The 17,370-nt window shown below is 42.4% G+C and overlaps 1 pseudogene; it reads right to left on the reverse strand.

The window, feature by feature from the left end:
* Window positions 1–1,739: 1,739 nt before the first annotated feature.
* On the reverse strand, window positions 1,740–7,981 carry LOC132607708 (uncharacterized; annotated as a pseudogene).
* Between the last annotated feature and the right edge of the window lie 9,389 nt (window positions 7,982–17,370).

The following is a 17,370-nucleotide window of genomic DNA, read 5'->3' on the forward strand; positions in this document are numbered from 1 at the left end:
TGTATGGACGTCGTATGCTGCTCTATTAGATGGTTTGCTGGCATTTGCAGGGCAGGTCAGGGGGTTTAGAGGTCGCGGTGTCCATTGATATACCTGGACATCGTAGAGGACCACATACTCGAGCGCGTCTTACGACAGTTTGGACATACACAGAGTATACCGCCTGACGTTCGTCATTAGCCTCGACACTACCAGCGGGACGATCGGGCTGCCGTTGATGATGAATTTCTGGCATTCATGGCTGTCCAGCTCCACCATTGGGAGAACAATTGGGCACTTTAGCTGTGGTCGGCCATTTGACTCCCATTGAGGATTAAATACGCTGGTATCATCAGATCACATGCCGATTGATCGGCAACCCAGCTTTGCGTCCCACAAGGGATGTAGCATACTCATCACTCGCGGGACAGTACGAGGCATTGGTAAGTTTATCGTATTTATATTTATTTAATTGCATTAATTGTTACATTTTAAAAAATAACATTTTTTTCCAGTTGAACACAAATGCAGCTGGTGGCCGTACAACGATTACGCATGTTGGGGTTAGAGCATATGCCTTACCCCGGACTTATAGGGCTTGCGGCGGAGATGGTACGGATATCCGAGGATGGTATCCGGCAGGCAGGAGAGATTAGGCGCATGCGGGAGCCTGTTCCAGAGGTTGACTATCAGCCAGCGCCAGGAGGAGGACCTGGTGCTGCCAGAGGACGCCGTGCTGCCAGAGGACGTCGTGCTGTCAGAGGACGTCGTGCTGCTGGTAGAGGACCTGGTGGTGGAGGACACCATCTGGTAGATGAGGCTGATCTCATTCCATAGGACGTTCCCGTTTTAGTCCATCTACAGCCATTCCAGGCCGGTGGCAGCTCACCTGGGCACTCACCTATGTTTACGCCGACACTCCTACTTGCTGAGATACCTGGGTCTTCATCACAGGTGAGCCAGAATGTATACATAGAGGAGCGTGATAATGTCGATTGGGCGGCGTTACGCGCTTCATTAGTTGATGAGCGGCCTGTGAGGAATTTAGAGGGATCCAGGATTCTTGACTTCGATGAGTTTTTGATCCCGGTTAGTATTTAAAATACTTATTTGTTCATTTAAATTACTTATTTTAAATATATATATATATATATATATATATATATATATATATATATATATATATGTTACTCATTATTTAGTAATATTTTATATTTTAGGATTCGGCACCAGCGGGTCCACCAGAGCCACCCACTCAGGAGTTTTCTCATGGGCCTGTCGAGCCAGTGGCGTCTTCCCATGTGACTGTCGAGCCACAGGTATGCTTTTTATTAAAATTAGTTTTATTCAATATAAGGACAATATTTAAAATACATATTTGATTATTTAAAGTACTTATTTTAAATATGTATGTTACTTATTGTCACGACCCAATTCGCGAGTCGTGGTGGCACCTACACTATCCCTCTGAGTAGGCCAACCACATTACTAATAACAAGTTAAATAAGCGGAAAATTAAATAAGAATAAGTTATCAAGTCTTAAATACTTATCATAACTAGAAATGTCACGACAACCCCCAAAATCTGGTCAAAGGGTACAAGAGCGCTAACATAGTACGGAATAGAAGTCTGAAAATACCCGAAGGCTACATATTGTCTGTCGAATACAAAAAATAGAAATAAATAGAGGAGGTCCTTCAGGGGCCACGGATGACCAAGTAGCTCACCCTGAATGACTGAAAGATGTCACCCTCGCGTATCAGCCACGGGGTTTAGAACTGGATCCTGGATCGTACTCTGCACTCAACAAAAGTGCAGCAAGACTAGTATCAGTACAACACTAGTACTGCTAAGCATCATAGGCCGACAATGATTAGATAACGCATGAAGAAGTGGAAACTAACAAGTAGCACATAGAGCAAACAGGTATGGTCACATCTAATATACAAGTAAAGTGTAAAGGAATCATGAAATCAACCAAGACAGATATAGTTCACCAGATGATCAGTCAAATATATGAGTGAATGAATGCAATGCAATGCAACAGTCACCTCTCTCACTCCACTCTCGTACACACATGCTAAGGGCAGTGCCTCAAAGCCATGACCCATGGGGGACCTGCGAAGTCCATGTACCACTTATGCTCTCCGGCAGAAACCTCGGAGGCTATTAATCACTCTCAATCTCCTGCAAAGACCTCAGAGTCTCTCTGTCACTCTCTATCTCCGGCAAAGACCTCGGAATCTCTCAATCACTCACCTCACCAATCATCACAACAATAATTTGGAAAGCATGCCATGCATGATATCAGTCTCAACAATATCACAATATAAATCAACAAGTACAAGTCATATTACTGTCCACTGTTCAATTATCAATATTACCATTCCTTTTCGTGTGATGAGTGAACTAGTATGTGACGGAGATACAAACAAGTGATATTCACAGAAATAACACATTTGGCGACAAGCCCACATAACAGCTGACAAAACCAACCTAATTGGAATTCACCTCCACTTCATGCTCGAAGGCCTATCTTGCTATCCCCGTCACTTTCTACAACTACATACAATTCTCTAATCAGAGTCTAACTAAAGTAGACCGTAACCTACTTCAATGCCGAGCGGTGCCACGAACGATCAAACCAATGCCTTTCCTTTGCGTAGATCCTCTAAACTATTGAAATCTATCAAATGTACGATTTACATTAGAATCCGAATTTAAGGACGCCCATAATGCTATGTTTATATTCGAAACCCAAAAACGCACCCCGAAAAGTGACCTCGGGCCCACAAGGGAAAAACTGGAACTTTTTTTAAAAAGTATTTTACCCATAACTTAAAGGTCATGTATTCAGAAAAATTAGCCAATTCCATACACAAATGGACTCTCAAATCATCAATTCTCATTTCTTAAGACTAGGGCTCAAAACTTCCAATTACCCCAAAATCCTAACTTAAGATTAAAATCTAGCTTACCACATCTCAAATACCATAAATTCGAATATGTACATATAATCCCATGCACCAAAAGTTAACTAAGATAAACCCGTCCGACAAAATTGAAATTTCAGCATAGCACGATAAGGCAATTTTAATACCCGAAACAAAAATACGAAACCAGTGACTTTCAATTAGAAAACAACCAACGTACAGGGACCATTAACCTTGCATTACTTCTACCAATATCACCCAAATGATTAGTTCATCATTATTTAATCATTATCCCTTAAGTCATTGTGCAATCATTATGTCACCCACTAAATTTTCACTTGGTTCTACATGCCCATAACAACACACGTACCAATTGATCTCTTGAGACTTAACTCCATTGTCCACATTATGTTTTCCTCTAAACACATGAATATGAAACTAGAAGAAACCAAACCGAAAACAGTGACCAACCCTTTTTCAAATACTCAGAAACTCATTTAACCATTCCACAATAATCATTACGTAAACATATAAGCAAAATTCCAAAAACAAGAATGTAAAAGTAATCTACCTGTTTTCTCTAGAATTTAGGTCTACAAAAAAAAAATAAGAACTGTTGTTGCCGTCCACTATGTCAAAGTGTTTCTACTTTCTTTATTTTTCATCCCCACCCTAGGCTTCTAATATATATGGCTCATAAGAAGTGGGTTAAGCCTCATAACTTAGCCCAATAATTTCTACAATTTACTTACTCACTTAACCATTATAATAAATGTAATCATTCTGTCAAATACATTATTTACCAACTTAGACCTTATATGTGTGAAAACTCATATTCCTATAAATAAACTATTCACACATATTAAATAAATCTATTTCAAAAAAAATACCCGCCAATTAAATCACCGTGCCACCAATTCTCGCAAGTCAAGAATGCCCTTTAAAACAACAAAAAGGGTATTTTAGCGAAAACGAGTTCAAAAGTGCTAAACGACCAAACGGGTCGTTACATCAGGTACCAATCAAACAATCGCTCGTCCTCGAGCGACAAGGGTAAAGGTGGAGAAAATGAGGTACCTGAACTGTCGAACAACTGAGGATATCTACTCCGCATATCCGCCTCAGTCTCCCAAGTGGCCTCCTCAACCGGACGGTGCTTCCACTGCACCTTGACTGAAGCAATTTCCTTGGACCTCAACTTTCTCGCTTGCCTATCCAAGATTTCTACCGGCTCTTCCTCGAAGGACAGATTCTGATCAAATAATACTGAATCCCACCTAATGATATAAGACCCATCTGAATGGTACTTCTTCAGCATGGAAACATGGAATACTGGATGAACACCTGCCAAACCTGGTGGCAAAGCTAACTCATATACCACCTCACCAACCCGACGAAGAATCTCAAAAGGGCCAATAAACCTCGGGCTCAACTTGCCCTTCTTCCCGAACCGCATTACACCCTTCATGGGTGAAACCTTTAATAGGACCTGTTCACCAACCATGAACTCTGTATCTCAAACCTTCCGGTCCGCATACTCCTTTTTCCTACTCTGAGCTGCCAGAAGCTTTCCCTGAATAAGCTTCACCTTGTCCAAAGACTCCCTCAGCATATCCGTACCCCAAGGTCGAACCTCAAAAGCATCAAACCATCAAATAAGGGAACGACACCTCCTACGATATAAATCCTCGAATGGCGCCATGTCAATACTGGCATGGTAGCTATTGTTGTACGCGAACTCTGCCAAGGGTAAGAATTTGTCCCAATGACCACCAAAATCAATAACACAAGCCCTCAACATATCCTCAAGCACATGAATAGTCCTCTCGGACTGACCATCTGTCTGCGGGTGGAACGCGGTGCTAAGATCTAGCTGAGTTCCCAATTCCGCAAAGTCCTCCAGAAATGGGAAGTAAACTGAGTGCCTCTGTCGGAAATGATGGAAATAGGAACCCTGTGCAATCGCACTATCTCTCGGATGTAGATCCTGGCCAACTTCTCTGCGTTATAAGTAGTCTGAACCGGAATGAAGTGCGCAGACTTAGTCAACCTATCCACGATAACCCAAATCGAATCAAACTTGCCCTGAGTCTTCGGAAGACCAACCATGAAATCCATAGCGATCCTTTCCCATTTCCATTCGGGAATGGGCATCCTCTTAAGCATACCACCTGGTCTCTAGTGCTCATACTTAACCTGCTAGCAATTCGAACACTGAGTAACAAACTCCACAATGTCTCTCTTCATTCTACCCCACCAATAGTGTTGCCTCAAGTCACGATACATCTTTGTTGCTCCTGGATGAATGGAGTATCTGGAACTGTGAGCCTCTTTCAAGATCAACGAAATCAAATCACCAACTCTAGGAACGTAAATGCGCCCCTTATTCCTCAAACACCCTCATCGTCAAGAATAGCCTCTTTGGCTTCTCCACTTAGCACTTTATCTTGAATCTTGCACAATTTCACATCCTCAAACTGCTGGGCCCTAATCTGTTCTAAAAGAGACGACCTCGCCTCCACACAAGCTAGAACCTTACCAGGTTCTGAAATATCGAGCCTCACCATACTATTAGCCAAACACTGAACCTCCATAGCTAAAGGACGCTCTCCCATAATCAACCGCGCCAAGATGCCCATACTCACTGCCTTTCGGCTCAACGCATCAGCTACCACATTAGCTTTTCCCGGATGATAAAGGATAGTAATATCATAATCCTTGAGCAACTCTATCCATCTACGCTGCCTCGAATTTAGATCCCGCTGATTAAATACATGCTGAAGACTACGGTGATCCGTGAACACCTCACAATGGACTCCATACAAGTAATGCCTCCAAATCTTCAAAGCGAAGACTACTGCAACCAACTCTAAGTCATAAGTGGGGTAGTTTTTCTCGTGAACCTTCAACTGTCTCGAAGCGTACACGATCGCCCTACCCTCTTGCATCAACACACAACCCAAGCCAATCCGAGAAGCATCACAATAAACAGTAAAGTCCTTTCCCTCTACAGGTAAAGCCAAAATCGGGGCTGAAGTCAATAAAGCCTTGAGCTTTTGAAAGCTCTCCTCACATTCATCGGACCACTGGAAAGGCACATTCTTCTGAGTCAACCTAGTCAAATGGGAAGCAATAGATGAAAATCCCTTCACAAATCGACGATAATAACTCGCAAGGCCTACGAAGCTCCGAATCTCAGTCACTGAAGTAGGCCTGGCCCAATCTCTAACTGCCTCAATCTTCTTGGGATCAACCATAATCCCATCCTTGGACACAACGTGTCTTAAAAATGCTACGGAACTGAGCCAGAACTCACACTTAGAAAACTTGGCATACAATTTCTTCTCCTTCAATAGGCCAAGCACGATCCTCAGATGCTTCTCATGATCTTCTTTACTCCGAGAGTACACCAAGATGTCATCAATAAATACGATCACGAATGAATCTAAGTAAGACTTGAATATCCCATTAATCAAATCCATGAATGTTGCGGGGGAATTAGTGAGCCCGAAAGACATCACCAAGAACTTATAATGACCATAACGGGTCCTGAAAGCTGTCTTCGGAATATCCTCCGCTCGAATCTTCAACTGATGATAGCCTGACCTCAAATCAATCTTAGTAAAGATCGACGCACCCTGAAGCTGGTCAAATAAGTCATCAATGCGGGGTATGGGATACTTATTTCTGATTGTAACCTTGTTTAATTGCCGATAATCGATACACATCCGCATGGTACCACCTTTCTTCTTCACGAACAGAACGGGAGCACCCCAAGGAGAAATACTGGGTCTAATAAATCCTTTGCTCAACAAGTCTTGCAACTGCTCCTTCAACTCTCTCAACTCTGTCGGAGCCATCCGATAGGGTGGAATAGAAATAGATCGGGTGCCTGGCTCCAAGTCAATGCAAAAGTCAATATCTCGATCAGGCGGCATACCAGGCAAATCTGTAAGGAAACCCTCTAAGAACTCACAAACAACTGACACTGACTCTAGGGAAGGAGTATCCATACTAGTATCCCGAATATGAGCCAAATATGCTAAACATCCCTTATCCACTAACTTCTTTGCCCGAAGAAATGAATCTTCTTAGGTGCTGGACTAGGAGTACCCTTCCACTCTGACCGCGGAATACCTGGCATGGCCAACGTGACTGTCTTGGCGTGACAGTCTAAAATAGCATGATATGGAGATAACCAGTCCATGCCCAAAATAATATCAAAGTCCACCATATCCAAAATAACCAAGTCTACCCAAGTATCATACCCCATAAATGTGACCACACAAGACCTATAGACCCGATCTACTATCACAGAATCTCTGACAGGAGTAGAGACGCGAATAGGTACATCAAGCATATCACAAAGAATATCCAGACCCGTAGAGAAATAAATGGACACATAAGAGAAAGTAGAATCCGCATCAAATAAAACAGAAGTTGATCGGTGACAAACCGAAATAATACCTGTGATAACCGCATCAGAGGCCTCGGCCTCTGGTCTACCCGAAAAAGCATAGAAATGGACACGTCCACCCTCGGACTGTGTGCCTCCACGACTACCATAGCCTGTCTGAGATCTTCCTCTCACTGACTGAGCGCTGCCCCTACCCGACTGATGACCACCCCTGCTAGGCTGATGGCCACCCCTGCCAGACTGCGAACCCCCTCTACCAGAATATCTTTCTCCTCTAGCTGGCGGTGCTGGAGGCCTAGATGTCTGAACTCTGGAACCCTGCCTGGATATAGGACACTCTCTCGCGTAATGCCGTGTCCCACCACACTCAAAACATGCTCCTCTCGCTATAGGCTGCTGAACTGTCATAGAAGAACCAGAATACCCTCCACGGTCTGAAGGTCGAGAGTAAGAACCCTGGGTAGTCTGCTCAGAACTGTGCCCGCTATAACCTGAAGAACCACCTGCTAAAGCTTGTAGTGATGATTGGGTAGGGCAGCTATAGGGATGATGACGACCCCTGTCATGGTGTCCCCCACCTCTAATAGGACCTCTGAAACTGTCAAATCTGCGAGCTTTCTTGTCGCCAACCCCACTATGTGCCCGACCCATCTTTGACTCGACCCTCCTACCATGCTCTACTACTGACTGAAATGAGGCCCAGAAGCCTCCAACTGTAAGGTCGCCCAGCCGAAGTGGAAGGTCCAAACCCTTCACAAATCTCCTTACTCTCTCAGCCTCGGTGTTAAGTAATGCCGTCGCATAACGGGACAAATCGAGAAATCTGGTCTCATACTCCGCAACCGACCTACCCCGCTGTTCTAATGTCAAACAATCATCCTTCCTGTTGTCTCTCAAAGTACGAGGGACATACTTCTCCAGGAACACCTAGTAGAACTGGGTCCAGGTCAAAGGTGGCGATCCAACTGGTCGATACTCCATGTACGATCTCCACCACTGCTTTGGCATCCCCTACTATCTGGAAAGAAACATAATAGACCCCGTGAGACTCCACTACACCCAACTTATGAAGCATCTTATGGCAGCTAACAATAAACTCATACGCATCCTCCCCGGGAGTACCATGGAACCAAGGAGGAGACATTTTGGTAAACCCCTCGAACAATTTTCGCTCCTCACTGGTCAACACTGGCCCATCCATAGGCCTTAGAGCAAAATCAGGTGCTGGAGTAGCATGAATACGGGGAGCCACTGCTGCTGCCGGCAATACCCTCGATGTCCGAAATCCTGGAGCAACCGTAGCATCGGGAGTATGACCTCCCACTCTAGTCTGCGAGCCATCTGGAGCAACTGGAATCATGCCCGCCTGAGCCAAACTTTCAAAGTACCCAAACACTCGAAACACAGCCTCCTGGAAATCAGGAGTAGCAGCGACCCCAGGTTGTGCCTCAACAGCCTTAATCTCCTCCTCCAGAATATCGTCAAGCTCCAGAGTCAACTCTCCGTCAGGGTCCTGAGCAGGTGCTAGTGCTTAGTTTCTATCTAGAATAGCTACACGGCCTCTGCCTCTGCCACGCCCCCTGCCATGTCCCCTGCCTCGCCCAGGGATAGCTGCTCGGGCAAAGGGTATGGATGCGGGTGCAGGTGCAGGTACAGGCTCCTGGCCTCCAGTAGCGGTCGATCGCGTCCTCACCATCTGTGAGTGAACATAGAAACGAGGTTAAGATACCAATCTGAACAATCTCGCACGAAAAGAATGAACCAGATACCAATCGGATTGAACTAGCACGAAAAGAGAGAAATAAGTGGAGTGTTTCCTAAATGTCCTATAGCCTCTCGAGGATGGGTACGGACGTCTACGTACCAATACGTAAGACTCTACTAGACATTGCTCTTGTACTCATTAGACGAATTAACCTAGAAGCTCTGATACCAACTTGTCACGACCCAATTCGCGAGTCGTGGTGGCACCTACACTATCCCTCCAAGTAGGCGAACCACATTACTGATAACAAGTTAAATAAGCGGAAAATTAAATAAGAATAAGTTATCAAGTCTTAAATACTTATCATAACTAGAAATGTCACGACAACTCCCAAAATCTGGTCAAAGGGTACAAGAACGCTAACATAGTACGGAATAGAAGTCTGAAAATACCCGAAGGCTACATATTGTCTGTCGAATACAAAAAACAGAAATAAATAGAGGAGGTCCTTCAGGGGCTACGGATGACCAAGTAGCTCACCCTGAATGACTGAAAGATGTCACCCTCGCGTATCAGCCACGGGGTGTAGAACTGGAGCCTGGATCGTACTCTGCACTCTACGAAAGTGCAGCAAGAGTAGTATCAGTACAACACTAGTACCGGTAAGCATCATAGGCCGACAATGATTAGATAACGCATGAAGAAGTGGAAACTAACAAGTAGCACATAGAGCAAACAGGTATGGTCACATCTAATATACAAGTAAAGTGTAAAGGAATCATGAAATCAACCAAGACAAATATAGTTCACCAGATGATCAGTCAAATGTATGAGTGAATGAATGTAATGCAATGAAATGCAACAGTCACCTCTCTCACTCCACTCTCGTACACACATGCTAAGGGCAGTGCCGCAAAGCCATGACCCATGGGGGACCCGCGAAGTCCTTGTACCACTTGTGCTCTCCGGCAGAAACCTCGGAGGCTATTAATCACTCTCAATCTCCGGCAAAGACCTTAGAGTATCTCTGTCACTCTCCATCTCCGGCAAAGACCTCGGAGTCTCTCAATCACTCACCTCACCAATCATCACAACAATAATATGGAAAGCATGCCATGCATGATATCAGTCTCAACAATATCACAATATAAATCAACAAGTACAAGTCATATTACTGTCCACTGTTCAATTATCAATATTACCATTCCTTTTAGTGTGATGAGTGAACTAGTATGTGACGGAGATACAAACAAGTGATAATCACAAAAATAACACATTTGGCGACAAGCCCACATAACAGCTGACAAAACCAACCTAATTGGAATTCACCTCCACTTCATGCCCGAAGGCCTATCATGCTATCCCCATCACTTTCTACAACTACATACGATTCTCTAATCAGAGTCTAACTAAAGTAGACCGTAACCTACCTCAATGCCGAGCGGTGCCACGAACGATCAAACCAATGCCTTTCCTTTGCGTAGAGCCTCTGAACGATTGAAATCTATCAAATGTACGATTTACATTATAATCCGAATTTAAGGACTCCCATAATGCTATGTTTATATTCGAAACTCAAAAACGCACCCCGAAAAGTTACCTCGAGCCCACAAGGGCAAAACTGGAACTTTCTTTAAAAATTATTTTACCCATAAATTAAAGGTCATGTATTCAGAAAATTAGCCAATTCCATACACAAATGGACTCTCAAATCATCAATTCTCATTTCTTAACACTAGGGATCAAAACTTTCAATTACCCCAAAATCCTAACTTAAGATTAAAATCTAGCTTACCACATCTCAAATACCATGAATTCGAAGGTGTACATATAATCCCATACACCAAAAGTTAACTAAGATAAACCCGTCCGATAAAATTGAAATTTCAACATAGCACGATAAGGCAATTCTAATACCCGAAACAAAAATACGAAACCAGTGACTTTCAATTAGAAAAGAACCAACGTACATGTACCATTAACCTTGCATTACTTCTACCAATATCACCCACATGATTAGTTCATCATTATTTAATCATTATCCCTTAAATCATTGGGCAATCATTATGTCACCCACTAAATTTTCACTTGATTCTACATGCCCATAACAACACACGTACCAATTGATCTCTTTAGACTTAACTCCATTGTCCACATTATGTTTTCCTCTAAACACATGAATATGAAACTAGAAGAAACCAAACCGAAAACAGTGACCAACCCTTTTTCAAATACTCAGAAACTCATTTAACCATTCCACAATAATCATTACGTAATGATTACACATATAAGCAAAATTCCAAGAACAAGAATGTAAAAGTAATCTACCTGTTTTCTCTATAATTTAGGTCCACGAAAAAAAATAAGAACTGTTGTTGCCGTCCACTATGTCAAAGTGTTTCTATTTTCTTTATTTTTCATGCTCACCCTAGGCTTCTAATATATATGGCTCATAAGAAGTGGGTTAAGCCTCATAACTTAGCCCAATAATTTCTACAATTTACTTACTCACTTAACCATTATAATAAATGTAATCATTTCGTCAAATACTTTATTTACCAACTTAGACCTTATATGTGTGAAAACTCATATTCCTATAAATAAACTATTCACACATATTAAATAAATCTATTTCAAAAAAAAAAAAATACCCACCAATTAAATCACCGTGCCACCAATTCCCGTAAGTCAAGAATGCCTTTTAAAACTACAAAAAGGGTATTTTAGCGAAAACGAGTTCAAAAGTGCCAAACGACCAAATGGGTCGTTACACTTTTTATTTCATTTTTTTCATATTTTAGGATTCGGCGCCAGTGCGTCCACAAGAGCCACGCATTTAGGAGCCTTCTCATCATCCTGCCAAGGCAGAGGTTTCTTCTCATGAGACCATCGAGGCACAGGTAAGATTTTCACTTAAAATCAATTTTATTCAACATAACGTAAATATTTTTTTAATTTTTATATTATTTGGACTTCGAGCAGCATCTCGTCGATAAGACTACATCATATTTCGCACCAGCCCCATTGTAGACGCCTACAGACCCATCTCAAGAGCATACTCAGTCGCCTATCGATACACATGTTTGATTATTCAACAAACGTTAATGTATTCAATTGAATAAATAAGAAATGATACTAATTATTATATATTTTTCAGGTTCATCCTTTGGCGCCTGGGGTGGTGAATCCCAACGAGGAAGAGGTCGAGTTTCGAGACCCATCTCAGCCTGAGATTCTGACCGTGCTACCGGGACTAGATCCCAAGAAGAAGCACATTCTAGTCAAGGGCGCACGGGCTAGGGAAGAGGAGATCATAATGACTTGGAGCGCCTGGTTATTAAGAGGAAAAAAGGTGATGGAGCCGATGGCGAGGGCATTGGGGATGGTATGAGCCTTAGGCCTAGGGATAGTCTCCGGCATACTACATGCGGGACCCACTAGTACATACAATAATCTTGTACAGTTTAAGTAATTATTATATATTTAAAGTGTTTCTATTTATATTTATTAATATTATCTTAGTCTTTATTATTGTTTGTAGTGTCACATCCTAAATTGGTAATAAAAAAAACGTGACACATTCGAAATAGAGTTAAGCATTAATTTAAAAATAACACGAAACCCTAAAACATAAATAACGTAAAGCTAAAGACTACAAGTCTTCAAACAAAAAAGGACTTCTAGCACTTTTCAATCACTAAAACAACAATCCGAACTTTTGCGTATCCTTGATGTATTGAGCCTACCTTATTAATCATACAAATATAAGTAGGGTTCTATATAAAATATTGAAGTTCCGGAGTCTCAAAGCATGATTAATATACGGCTAAACTACGTAAAAAGGTGTTAAAATGTAATAAGAGGCTGTTTTGGGAAAATAGGGAGTCCTATAGCGCAACATTTTACTGCGCTATAGGGGAGAGAAAGTCTGGTTTAGCCTAGTAAAATACTGCGCTAAGCTTTTTTTTGGAGGTATTTTGGTTCACTTTGATTTTTAACGGGTCATTTTGATTCCGGACTCTCTCATTCACCCATGTAATTACCACCGACTATAATATATTCTGCAATCGACGCTATAATAAATCTATAATAGACTAAGGCTATGGTTTATGACTGCAATCGATGCCATAATAAATCGATAATAGACTACGGCTATGGTCTATGACTGCAACGACGCCATACTAAGTCACTGGGAACTGATTTTTTGATGAAAAGCCGGATCTTTCGCCGGAAACGGGATCTAAAAAGTAGATAAATCAGGAGCTTTTGCAGGGATTTTTTTTTAGGGTAATTAAAAGGTTGGCGATTGGGGGCCAAAGTGTAGTTTTCAAAACTTTGAGGCTGGGATTTGACACAACACATCTCTGCTATGCTGACGACATAAATTGTGGCCAAAGCACCAATTTTTGAATATTTATGGCCTTTTTGCAAAATAACGTTTCAATACGGCATTTTAGCCAACTCCCTCAAGAATGTTTATACATCTTTCTAGAGAATAGGCCCAAAATCATACACTATCTTTGGGCTTAGGTTCAAAATCATCCATATAGTTTCAAGTGGAGCACTAATAATGCACCATGTTTGCAAAAGTGGTGCACTTTTGCACACAACCCAAATGGTCGGTTAAGTTTTAACATATTTGTTTTCATCTGCTCATAACATGACCACTTCACCAAAAACACAAAAAAAAAAAAAAAAAAAAAAACAAAACAAAAAAATGAGTACTCCTTCCGTCCCCAATTGATGTGACATATTTCGGATTGAGATTCAAACGAGCCTTTATTTGGCCGTAATTTATTCGTATGTCTTTTAAAATTAGAATTATTAATTATTAAAATTATATAGTACTTTTTATGTAGCTTCCAAATATATTAATTTTAGTTTAAAAAGCTTAAAAATTTGTCTGAATTCACGACCAAACTAAAAGAGATAACTCTCAAAGTCTGAATTGTGTCACATAAATTGGGACAGATGAAGTATTAGTTTTACATATACAAAGGGAAAAAATAAATTAAATATATATCTTGAAAACTAATGAAGAACCAGTTATGTTTAAACATTTTTAGCCAAAAGGAAAATGGATTGGGCCAAAGAAACGTTGGATTCCCATTGGTTTTTATTGATCAGTGTGTCTCCAACAAACAAAAGCGCCTTGCTCCTAAGTTTCCGAAGAAGCAATTTTGGTATAAACCTAAATTAGTAGTCATAAACACATTGTCTCATAAGAAGATAACAATCTTCAGGTAGCAATTGAATTTTTCACCATGTTCAGTGAGCATTATAAACCTCTGCCTTTTCTGCCCAGCCTCTATTTCTTCTTCATCTTTTTTTTTCATTTCTCAATTCTCACAACCTTTTGCTTCCATTTTATATGCCTATATATTTGTTTACCCCGAATTTAGGTAACCAATTGAATTTGTAAGTGAGGTATGGGATATATGATTGAACTTTAATCTATTTTGGGTTTATAGGAAATAATTATATATTTGCGTGTTATAGCATATGTATGTGAACATATGCGTTAGTGATTCGAATCAAGATAGAAATGTTTATGATTAAGCCAACTATATTGAAAGAATAAGCATAAAATTCCACTAATCCGGACCAAAGGAGAGAGCTTCAATATATAATTTCTATTACAATCTTCTTGATCATGGAAAAGCTAACCCTTAAAAGTAGGGAAATGCCTCCTATTTATAGTTTTATCTTATGGGCCTTGCCTACAACATAAAGCCTTTTTCAGAATAAAGTAAACCCTAAAAGATAAGGTTGGGCCGTACGGTCGTCGGTACAATGTGATAGAACGATGTTGACGCGGGGTGATTTTATAACTGATTAACCGGACTAACAGCCACAATCAACCCGGTCATGCTGAAACCGGACGAATGGCCACGATCAACTCGGTCATGCTGAAACCGAACTAGCTGTGATGCGGAGTTTGGTCCGGTGATACCGGACCAAACAAATTTGCTTCACTTTTCTCAGGTCAATTGCAGCCGGTGCAATATCACCAGTTCTAAGGGAAGACTCAGTGATCATGCCTGTCTCTTCTTATCTCCGGTCCCCGGTCTCACTGGTCTTGCTTATATCCTGTTTTTACCGTATACAGATAGTCCCCACACTTCCCGGACCGTAGTTTTACCGGAGTAACGGGAAGTGGATGAATCAACAAACCGGTGGTGCCATAAGCCAGTTCTTATCTTTAAATTTTTGCCGGGAACAGTTGTGTCACGTCCCTCAGCCGTCAGCCACGTGTCTCTCCCCAAGTGGTGGACTTTGGCAACCACCGTAATGCACGTCTCTTCAACTCACGTCTCATTAATTGTGGGACACATGCCCCCCCCCCCCCCCCCCCCCCGTTGGCTGACTTCTATAACCATTTCAGTCCCTCATGCCTATATAAGGCTTTTAACCCTCTCATTTTACCACTTTCACTTCTACTTCTTGCTTCTCCACCTCTGATCGTCTTTCTCTTCCATTCTCTTACTTATTTTGATTGCCAAAACAGACCAACTTTGCCAACTTCTCCATTGTTGTTCTTTGATCGAAAGTGTTGTTGCATTTCTCCTCTCACTTTCCTATTTTGAAAATCTCTCAACTGCCTCTTCACTTTTATTATTTTTGTAACTTGTTCCTTCTCCCTCATTCGAGTTCACCGAACCTCCTTTTTTATTATCTAATTCAAATGTCTGCCAACACCGAAACCACTCCCATAATGTTCCCTCGGTTTCCTCTCAAGGGGTCGAACCAACTTCACAACCCAGGGGCAAGACCGTCATTGAGCCCACTGCTTTGGACATAGTATCGTCCGAACCCAATTATAACAAATAGTTTGAAGTTGAGAAACCTTCTTCGATTGCGGATAGAGGGTTCGATGTAAGGCGATACCCATCGTCCATTACCGAGGATAAACTCGACCAAGTCTGGGCTGACTACGGATGGGATAACCGTCCGGTGCAAGTGTTTGCACCCGAGCTCGACGAATCGATCACCCATTACAGGGAGGGCTTCCTGTACGTTTATACCTATCCCTTTACACTCAAGTTCGACCCCCCGATCGACCCAGTTATATTGGATATGTGCCGGACATATAATGTGAACCTGGCCCAAATTGGCCTGATAGTCTGGAGGACTGTGGTCTGCCTCCCGTTGTTGGCCAACGACCTAAAAAGGGAGTTTACGATGGCTCACTTCATCCATTTATATTTTCCGAGGTTGTTCCGAGGGGGTGTGATCAAGCTCGCCAAGCGAAGCCGAAATCCGATCTTTTCGAAGATGGATGAAGACAGGGACCGAGGTTGGCTAGAGCGCTACGTCCGGGTGAGGACCGCGGCCATTATTTCAGCCGACTATATGCCCTTTCCGGAGAAGTGGAATGATAATCGTAAGTTCCTCAGTTCCTTCTTCAATAACTACCCTTGAACGCTTTTTTAAACACTTGCCCCCTCATATTAAAATGATTTCTCCCCTTCTTTATATTAGTCGTGGCATGGATACCTCCGACTGTCCGGAACATGAATGAATGGGTTGGAGCTCTCCTCGATCAGCACACCCATGGAGAACTGACATGGGGAATCCTGTCGTGTGGTCGATGGATCGCCCAAAACCACGGTAATATTCTGCTTGATTTGGAACACAGTATATCCTCATCTTTTTCTTTTCCCTTTTATAACATATTCAGTATTCAGGTTTACCCAAGGGCTCGGTGGACCCAAGACCGGAGCCAGCAGCCGAACCCGCTGCGCTGGCACCCGAATTTGATTCAGCGGGTACATCCCGTATCATTGTAGCTGCTAACAAAAGGAAGAGAAACCCTTCGGACAAATGGTAGAAACCAAAAAAGAGGGCAAGAAGCGTCGTTCGGACTCTAAGAGACAAAACAGAGCCCGATTTCCTTATTCGGAGGGTCGGTGTGACTCCTTCCATTGACTCTATACCGGAGGAGAATACAACCATTCCTCCGTTTCCTTCAGCCGGGAAAGAACCGTCAGCTCCGGCATTGCACACAGGTGGGGAAGAAGTTCTTTACCTAACTCCTCTAAGGTCAATTGAATATGTTGATATTTCAGGTGATGCTTCATCCGAGGAGACTCCCATGCAAAGGACCAGAAGATCCGGGCATGCACCAACTGTCGAGGCCAAACAGAGGGCTGCGCCGGCCCCCGAGACCGAGGTTCCATTGGATACCGGTTCAACACCTGGCGGGGACCCAACTACAACACTCGAGGCACCCGCTCCTACCGAGGCTGCTGGAGCTGCTCCAGCTTCTCCTACTCCTGCTCCGAGGTCGGACAAACTCGATGATATGTTCTTGGATACCCCTCTTGCAACCGGG

The sequence above is a fragment of the Lycium barbarum genome, chromosome 8, assembly GCF_019175385.1.
Source record: "Lycium barbarum isolate Lr01 chromosome 8, ASM1917538v2, whole genome shotgun sequence".
In the NCBI taxonomy this organism is placed as follows: domain Eukaryota; kingdom Viridiplantae; phylum Streptophyta; class Magnoliopsida; order Solanales; family Solanaceae; genus Lycium; species Lycium barbarum.